Source organism: Felis catus, chromosome F2 (assembly GCF_018350175.1).
Source record: "Felis catus isolate Fca126 chromosome F2, F.catus_Fca126_mat1.0, whole genome shotgun sequence".
Taxonomy (NCBI): Eukaryota; Metazoa; Chordata; class Mammalia; order Carnivora; family Felidae; genus Felis; species Felis catus.
The window spans coordinates 76,654,228-76,663,758 of record NC_058385.1 but is presented as its reverse complement, the minus strand read 5'-3'; the positions used below and the strand labels follow the sequence as shown (position 1 = coordinate 76,663,758).

The 9,531-nt window shown below is 47.1% G+C and overlaps 1 long non-coding RNA gene across 1 annotated transcript; it reads right to left on the bottom strand.

The window, feature by feature from the left end:
• Positions 1-1,397: 1,397 nt before the first annotated feature.
• LOC123383208 lies at positions 1,398-6,027 on the bottom strand. The gene is made up of 3 exons (XR_006592710.1): positions 5,469-6,027; positions 3,393-3,617; positions 1,398-2,383 (listed from the first exon to the last, which is right to left on the bottom strand). It is a non-coding gene; the product is annotated as an uncharacterized LOC123383208 (long non-coding RNA).
• Between the last annotated feature and the right edge of the window lie 3,504 nt (positions 6,028-9,531).

Here is a 9,531-nt window from a genome sequence, read left to right as displayed (position 1 = left end):
CAATGAGAGATTATTCCAGACAAAATATTGGCTAGGCCAGTTCAGAACAACTACACACACACACACACACACACGCACCTTACATATATAAGTACACACGCACTCCCATATACACAATTACACGCAAGTGTATCGTTCTAGTTGTCCTCCTAGCATTACTGTGCCCTCCTGGTATCGTCACCATTGTCCTCCTCCACCCTCACACTAGCTTTAGGGTAGGGGGCCACCACGTCGCCCTTCCTAAGTTGACAGAGTGGGAAACTGAGGACTGAGGACGAGGAACACTGGATTTTTGGCTCTTCCCACAGCCGGTCCGCAGCAGGGCTGTGGCACACTTCCACGACTGTTGACACACGACCCAGTTTTCTCCTCGCCACCAGACAGCGCTGCGAAGGCAAATTTCCAAGAGCAGCGATTCATTCACTTGAGCAAAAAGGAAGAAGCAGCCTGACTTCTTCCGAGGCGGGAGAACTAGACGCACCACCCTTCCAGGAACAGATTGCAGGAGGTTAGAGATGTAACTGCCCTCCATAACTCACACTCAGAAGCGATGAAAAATAATCCCTTATTATCTAGAGCAAAGAAAGAGAGTAATTTATGGCCGACCGTGAATACTTAATCATGAGGCCCAGTGACGTCGCTCAGATTAACACAGCCAAAATAAATCAGCTGTAAATCGCCACCGACTTCCACATGGAGCCGGGGACATAAATCAGCGGGGCCTGGCATGGAGAGGCTGTGAAACAGCGCTCTTCGTAAGTGGCACCCTCCACCCTGTCCTTCCGCGGGCACCCAGGCCACAGCCGCCACCGCCCAGGGATGACAGTCGCAGGACTGTGCATTTTATAACCAGCAATTAGAGCGCCACAGCAATCCCAAACACATTAATTACTCCTAAAAGGGCCCAGGGTGTTCTTTCCCTTCTTTTTCCAGTGGATAAATTCTCTGCTCTGCGACAAGTCCAGTAAAACTTTGGTAATTGACACTCTGCCCAGGGACCGAGGTCTGAGTTAGTGAGAAGCGTAGATTTCACATGTACCATCAGGGAAATGTGCTGCTGGTGCTTTTGAGAACACAGGGTAATTGGAAGCAGATTAGCAAAGGCTTTGAGTCATTCCTGTGTGTGTTAGAAAGCAAAAGGAAAAAAAAATATATACCTAAATGTACCTAAAAAAAATGTACCTGAAAATTATGTTTCCATAGAGTTTTTTAGATCCGTTTTTTTAACCTTTATTCAGTTAACATTCATTCATTTATTCATTCGTTTGCCATATTCATTTTGAGAGACAGAGACAGAGCGCAAGCTGGGGAGGAATAGAGAGAGAGGGAGACACAGAATCCAAAGCAGGCTCCAGGCTCTGAGCTGTCAGGACAGAGCCCAACGCGGGGCTTGAACTCACAAACCGCGAGAGAGCCCAACACTTGGGGCTCGAACTCACGAACAGTGAGATCAGGACCTGAGCCAAAGTCGAACGCTCAACCGACTGAGCCACCCAGGTGCCCCCTTGACCTGTTTTAATCAAAAAGTAAGGTTATTTTTTATAATGAACATCGCAATTATTTGCAAGTGGTACTGCAAATCATTTGGAAATTAAAACAAAACTTTCTAAATGTTTTTCTTCTCCATTTACCTCTAAAGTCTTTCAATGCTATATAACCCGCTTAACTATCTTGTGTCTTGGAAAACCATGAAGCCAGTCTTTTTCCAAATTAGTTCTTACTGCATAAGAACATTCCAGTTAATGTAATCACGTAATGCATATTTCTATCTGCCTCTCTTTGCCCTGGTCTGGGCTTTCTCTCGCTCATCACTTGATTAAGCCGTGTGGGTCCGGCCATAGCGGCTTCCTCTGAAGATTTGTGAAAATACATGACAATATTTACACCTCAAAACCACCTTCTGAGCCAGGTAGATGAATCGTTGAGAATGGCAGTAATGACCCACTTACTCAAAATGTCAAGGTGAATACCTGAGTTGGGATTCAAACTCCAGTCTACCTGAATCTAAACCCCGTGAGAGAGAGAGAGAGATTTCACCCGCCCAGTGTCCATCAGAAATCCAATTCAATTTCAGTCTTCATGGGAAATCCTCCTGAAGTATGTCCAGACAAGCTTTGCTGGCGAGAAAGTAAAGCATGGAGACCACAGGTGGCCCTCTTTTCAGGCTGAGGAGCTAACTCGTGTCAAGGAGTCATTCATTACCTGAGGCAGTAGAGGCAGAAGGTACAGGAGATGCAGGTTGGATCCCAACCACATGAGAATGACTGCTTCAAACTAAGTTTCTGAAATCAGCTTCCTGTGTTTCAATTTGTCTTCCTTATGGTAAAACTTCAGGTGGATGGATGGAGATTTCACCGAGTATTCCATAGAAGGAGCTGTTCCTCTAAATAAGAAAGAACGAGAAGATAAAATGGCATGTGAGAAAGAACACAGACTCTGGAACAAAGCAGTTTTGCGCTCAAAATATGGATCAGTTACTTCCCAGACAAGAGCTCTTGGGCTCAGCGACTTCTCACTAAAACTTTGAGACAACAGTGCCTGTTCCGTGTTTGTTGTTGGGGAGATTAAAAGAGATAAAGCACAGGAAATGTTTCCCTCTCTATCTGGCACGGAGTTTATGCCTAGTGAATACACGCCTTATGCTTTATGAACAAATTATTCCCCCCTTCCTCCTTTTGATTTCCCTGCATCTAAAAAAAATCACAGAAGGGTCAACAGACCCATATTCACGTCTTAGGTCTGGTAGGGATAGAAACTTGTTATTGTGGAAATATCTTGGGTCCTTAACTAGCTCTGTCCCTTGGGACATCCATTCTCATGAAAAAAATAAGAGAATTCCTAGCATAAAGGATTGTACGTATAGAATGCCTAGTGTCGTGTCTGGGAGACCATTTCCTACCCTTCTGACTTGAACAAATGATGTTAATAAATTATCTTCCATCTTCTCACACTTATTTATTATACAGATTATTACTGTATGGTAAGCACCTTCTATGCAGCAATTCTGGGAATCCAGCCACACACAGATGGGTAAAGTTCACAGGCTCATGAACTTCCATTCTAGTGGGAGAAGCCATACGAAACAAGTAGTCAAAATAATGGAAGACAGCGATTCAAGCTGGCAATGACATAATCAGAATGATGTAAAAGAGAGGAACCAAGGGGCTCCTGGGGGGCTCCGCCGGTGGAGCGTCCAACTCTTGATCCCAGCTCAGGTCATGATCTCGCAGCTCACGGAATCGAGCCCCGCTTCGGGCACTGAGCTGACAGCGTGGAGCCTGCTTGAGATTCTCTCTCCCTTTCTCTCTCTGTCCCTCCCCTGCTTGTGCTCTTTCCCTCCCTCTCAAAATGAACTTTACAGAGTCCCTTTAATAACAATACTAAATACATACATTTTTTAAAAAGAGAGAGAGAGGGATCTCTCTCCCATTACATGGGGAGTGATGTTGCTTGAGGATCCCTCTGATTCTGATCCCGTGACTGGCTCTGCACGGTCCACTGGAACTTGAGCTCTAGGCTCCCTGTGCCGCGTAGATGTCCTCTGCCCACACCTCCGCCCAGGATTCTGGCCGTAGCGTGGGCCCTGGATTCTGACCCGGGCAGTAAGGGATGGCAAGCTGTAATAAAAAGTCCAAGGTCTCGTTTCGGTCCGTCCTCTCCCCTCAGCAGGAAACGAAGCACATAACCCCCGTTCTGAGCCCTGCCTCCCTTGTCTGTGTGGTAAATATTTTTGAAACCGCAAGTTTGTTTGTTTTTTAATAACCGTTGCCATTGTTGTCTTTCCATCGTGTACCTCCCCGCCATCAGGTGGCTCCAGAAGGGCTTCTCAGCCTCTGTGCTTCAGATTCCCCAAGGGACCCGGCCAAAATGCAGATTTTGACTCGGTAGGTGTGGGGTGAGGCCTGCGGTTCCACGTCTAATAAGCCTTTGGATGATGCTCATCTACTGTTCTAAAGACCAAACCTAAACAACAAGGAGCCCGGCTCTCTATGTGTATTACTTCAAGGAGGGGATGAGGGGTCCGAGAGCAAAAGTGGGGAGACGGTAGCAGGCATGGTGAGGATGGGGGTGCTCATCGTGATGGTAAGAGTGACAGTAATGCCCTGGGTGGTGATGGGGGTGGTAATGGCCGTGTGTTGGCTGGGGGGAGGATAATGATGGTGGCGGGGATGGGGGTGGTGGCAGTGGCATTTATGGTATTTATTTGTGGTGATGGTTTGTCACGGAAAGCCTCTGGACCGTCCTTGGACAGCCCTGACCAGAACCAGCTTAAGATGCCCAACCGGCCAGAACATAATAAATCGTGCATCTGTCGCATCCACAAAATGGGAACAACGAGCCGTGACTCATAGGTTCATTTCTGCGCATCACGTGAGCTCATGCCGGTTGCAGAACTTGAAGAAATCAAAGTCCGTATATGTATTATCATTATAAATCTATCAGCCCGGATCATTGAGCATCTTGGCTTATCTCACCGATATTTGCCCAGAACCCAATAATTTCTGCCTGTCATTCTTCAAACTAGAACTGTCCGAGTGCAAATTCTCTGACACTTGGTTTTTCCAAAGGAGGTGTTTTTGGCCCAGGGCCCTGTTCAGAGCACCCTGGGGTCACACAGCCCAGGTCACCGCCCATTCCTCCCACTTCCTTGACCAAGTCTGCTTACGTTGCCGATACGGTTTTTCTTCTCAGGGGACAATAAAAACCCTCCTCGAAGTTCCCTCAGTCAATGTTCAGTGAACAAAAGGCGTGAGGAATTCATTATAAACACTGAGAGCTTGCCTTTCCCGAATGAGCGGGGTGGGGGGTGGAGAAAAGAGTTTTAGAAAAATGCTTATTTCAAATGCAGTTTTGTGGATTTTTTTTTTCATTAAAAGCTCTCTTGGCACAGTCCCCCAAAGAATGGAAATGCTTCAGATTAAAGCCATGAAGAGAGGCTTTGTCTACAGGCAGCTCCCCCTGGGTTTGAGGATGGCTGTCAGCTCCTCAGGCAGGGAACTGGGTCCTTGGAGACAGTGGCTGACGGTCAAACATGACAGGTCTTGCTGCGTCCGGGGAAATAACCGCTCCTGCGTCAGTGTTACTGACATTAGGGTCAGGTGCCCTCCTTCCATCTCCCATTACACCTCCTCAGTTCTGTGCTCGGACACAACTTTATCACTCTTTCTTTCTTTCATCCTTCCATCTATCTTTTTTCTTATTCAGTGTACATCCATCCACCACGTTCTAATGAATTTGCTTGGCCTCGAGTGTATACAAAATACTCATATAGTACAAATAGGCGTCTGTCCTGGCATTCCGAGAGGTTATAGAATGCTAGTAATTTCACATCAGCTCACATCTTAAATTGTCGCCAAAAGACACCAGACTAGCTTGGGTCTCCGCTCCAGACGGAGAGCCCAGAGTTTCCTCCCTCTGCTGAAAACGCAAATCACATTTTTTTAGTTACGATAGAACAGGTAAGTTACCCTGAAGCAATGATGTCCTGCCAATTCGCAGTGTGTCAGCACAACAAAAGCTTGTTTCTCCCTCATATGTCACAGTCCCGTGAGGGTCAGGTAGCTCTTAGGGACGGTCCTTGCCGTGATGATTTGAGGCACAGGCTGCTTCCATGTTGCAGCTACCTCACCTGAGACATACGGCTTCCGAGGACACCGCAGGGAGCAAGGTGAGGGCTGTAGGGTCCTGCGGAACGTTTCTAAGTTGCTTATAATGCAACTGCCTCCATCTAACCCGCCGACACCTAGTTGTGGTGCCCCAACAAAACCAGAAGAATGGCTGGGGAACAGACGGGAGCTGAGTATTCAGAGAGCCCCAAGCATCTTGCCACATCCATGGTCCAGAAGTCCGATCCAAACCTCTCCCTCATACTCTGACCTCTATAACCAGAGTCCCACCTTGGCCCTATCTATTCTCTATGTGACCTACACCTGCACGCAAGATTTCCACGAGAACACGCTGCAACATGCCACACCACTCCCCCACCCTTCACGCCCACACTTTCGAAAGAGGGCAGAATAAAGTTGTTCCGAGCCAGACTGGGATGACCTCCCATCCCCCACCCCCCCGCACCCCACCCCCCCGCTTATTAATTGCATAAACGTGAGCGAGGCTCTTGGCTTCTTTGGGCATCATTTTTGCCTTCCGTAAAATGACAATGACCATACATCTTCATAAAGTAGTTGCTAAGAATAAGGGAAATAATATTAGTAAAACGCTCCACGAGGAGTTTTACGCACAATGCTAATAATGCGTCTTAGTACCTGTGATAGGTTTCCCCTCTTTGACATATCATCTTTGCAAGGCAAAGGTATGTTTTACCACGGCTGCTTTTATTCACAAAAACGATACGCTTTCCTTGCCTATAGCAGCAGTTGGCGGCACAAAGGTGAGCTTTATTCCTAAGCCCACAGGTCAGCAGGATGGTTGAGAACGTTCCAGTGGACACCTGTTCGTTCTGGGGTCCAGACCTAAGGAGTACCAGCCATGCCCGAGAGCACGCCCTCATGAAGGACGCTGGGAGCACAAGAAGGGCATCCCACCATGTTTTGTATGCTCTTGGCTTGGAACTGGCACTCTGCCCATCCACCCACCTCTCAAAGGCTCAGGCCATGCCCAACATGGATGTAGGGCATGTAGGGGAGCAACAGCCTCCACCCCCAGTGGATGGAAGTACAAGGTCTTAGGCAAAGGACATGGGAAAGGGACAGTATCAGAAGCAATAATGCAATCGACCACATTCCATCCTCCACTTCACCCCAAATTCCTTTTAACAACCTAATTCTGGAGAATAACGGAGAAGCTGGAAACAATCGTACTCAGATCCCCCATGTTATAGAAGAGGAACTGCAAGCCCTGAGAAGACACTGATCCGCCCAGTGCTGTATAGCCAGAGCCTGCCTGACCCAATGAACACACGAGCTCTGTAACGAGATTGGCCTCAGAAGGGATCCGATGGTTGAGAATCATCCCCTGAGCCCTGAGCCCTGAGCCCATCGGGGTCAGAGGTTATGTGATCTAAGTAAATCCCATTTTCGCCACTTTACCAACAAGACCGGAGAGTCAAATGCATGAACAAATTATTTGAAATCTCAGTTTTTAAAAAGAGGAACTGCGTTCAAATCACATTCACTATTTTAAATCATTGAGATTATGTGTTATGTCAAATGAGTAGGAGAATGTATTCGGTCAACACTTCAAAATGAAGCGAAACAGGCAAAAACATCCACTAGGGACTTCTGGGGGGGTGGGGGGGTGGGGGGAGGCAATGACCAGAAGAAAGAAAAAAAAAAAAAAAAGCTTTTCTCCACTAACAGAACAATTTGCTAGCATTTAATTAGGGCTTGAGTTTGCTGATTGCAATTAGAACACTTTCTCTGTTGGGGGTTATCATGTCAGATTCCCAATGTAGGTTAAGTACACGCTGCCTTTAATAAGAAGTCTGATGAAAACCAAGAATTGACTACCTCCCACACTATACAGGCAAAGGGCATAGTGGGGCACTGCCGCCTCATTTCCTTGAGTAGAAAGCTACACCCTCTCGGCCAGCAGCCTTCAGTTAACAAACCTTCCCCACCACAGAGATGAGGAAACCAAACCCAGAGAGGCTGAATCACCAGAATCCAGGTCACTGGGGCTCAATGCTCATTCCTTTGTGAAATATTTGTTGAGATGTGTGTGTGTGTGTGTGTGTGTGTGTGTGTGTGTGTGTGTATGCACCAAGCAGTTCATTTGTCTCCAGGACAAGGAGATAAATAAGCCTGAAGTCTTTGTGCTCAAAGAGAGCTGACGGACGGTCTAACAGAATAGGATAGATTATGATAGATAGATAGATAGATAGATAGATAGATAGATGATAGATAGATACAATATTATGCATAATATATGTATACTATATATATTATATATAATAATATATAAATACTTTCCCCACTAATACGCACGTCACCAGGTAATGAAGTCATGCGCACCCCACCTTCACACGTGCACACCCTAAGCCACAGGCGTGTTGTGCCTGGATAGACCCAGGTACGATACATCTCATATGCTCAACCAAAGTCATGTTTATAACAGCATTATTCACAGCAACTCCAGATGAAAAACCGCCCAAATATTCACGAGCCAAAAACAAAACCAAACAAAACACGTAAGTAAATCGTAGCCCGTTCACCCACTGGGACGCAGTACAGCAACGAGAGGGAACAAAATACCATACTGGAGGCACCGCGGATGAATCTCGCAAACCCTATTCAACTAACGAAGCCAGCGCCGCGTGAGGCCGTTGGTACAGAGTAAGGCAGCCGCTAAAACCAGCGTCCCCCGTGAGAAGTCAGGACAGCGATCCATGGCGCTCAGAGGGTGCGGAGAGCAAGGGGGGGAGGGAAAGAAAGCGCTGGTGGGGGGGGAGGGGCTTCCGGGCAGGTGACAATGCGTGGTCTGGTGGTCTCAGGGGGCTGATGCCAAGGCTGGTTTCCGCCGATGGAAACTTACTAAGCCGTGCGCTTCCTGTGCTTTTCCGGGTGAGCACGGTCCCTGACTTAGAAGTTTTTTTTTTTTCTTTAAAAAATGCGGTGAAGTAAATGAGGGCATCCTCCACCTCGCGTCTTGAATGTTCCCTGGTTTGCTTTCTTTGTCCCGGCCCAGCCAGAGCTTGGATCACTGTAATGCGCCGCAGTATCCCGGGTTAATAGAGCGAGTAGACATTTTTATTCCCATAACAAATCAGCAGGCTGATAAACAAGTGTATTATTGAGTGTGTCTGTGTCTGTTCTTCTGGCTCTTTTATTTTTCACTCCTTTAGCATCAAGACCAACGAACGCACCCCGGGTCTTAAGATTCTGCTCCAAAGAAAGCCCATCAAGTTCTGATTACGGCAATCCAGAATGAATCTTTTCAATGAATGAAAATGAGGCAAGCTTTTATGGGCCTATTACCCGGGGGCATCCCGTGGTATTTTTATTCTCCATATTTGACCTTAAAAATGTTTTGTAGTTTGTCAAGGATATAATTTTCACCCAGTCAGGCTGCAGGGGCAGCTAATTAAGTGGTGTTTAATGACATTTGTTCCTTAAAGGAGGCCTGATTAAATGTACCATGTAATTTTTTACCAAACCGAGCAATTCACCCAATTTTCAAATGTGCTTAATAAGCCAGGCCCAAGTCATTACACTCTGCCAGCTGTGTGACTGATGTGGCTCGGGCCGGAAGGGCTTTCGAACTCGCTTCGGGTCTCCCACCTCAGTGTCTCTACCCAGGCTACTCCCTCCCTCCGGAACCTTCCTCTCCACTCCCTCTTACCCATCTGACTCATTCCAGAGAATCTTACTTTCTTCTTAGAATTTTCTCCAGCGCAGACCAGATCGGGGCTCCTTCCACGTGACCCCCGGGATATGCCCCTTCTCTTTAAAGTTGCGCCCATACCCCAAACCGTGTGCTCCCCTTTCATCCATGTTCCCAATTAAAGCATGACCAAAGTGAGTTCAGAAACCAGGTTTATACTTCTCCTCGGCCTCAGAGCTTTACACAGACCTA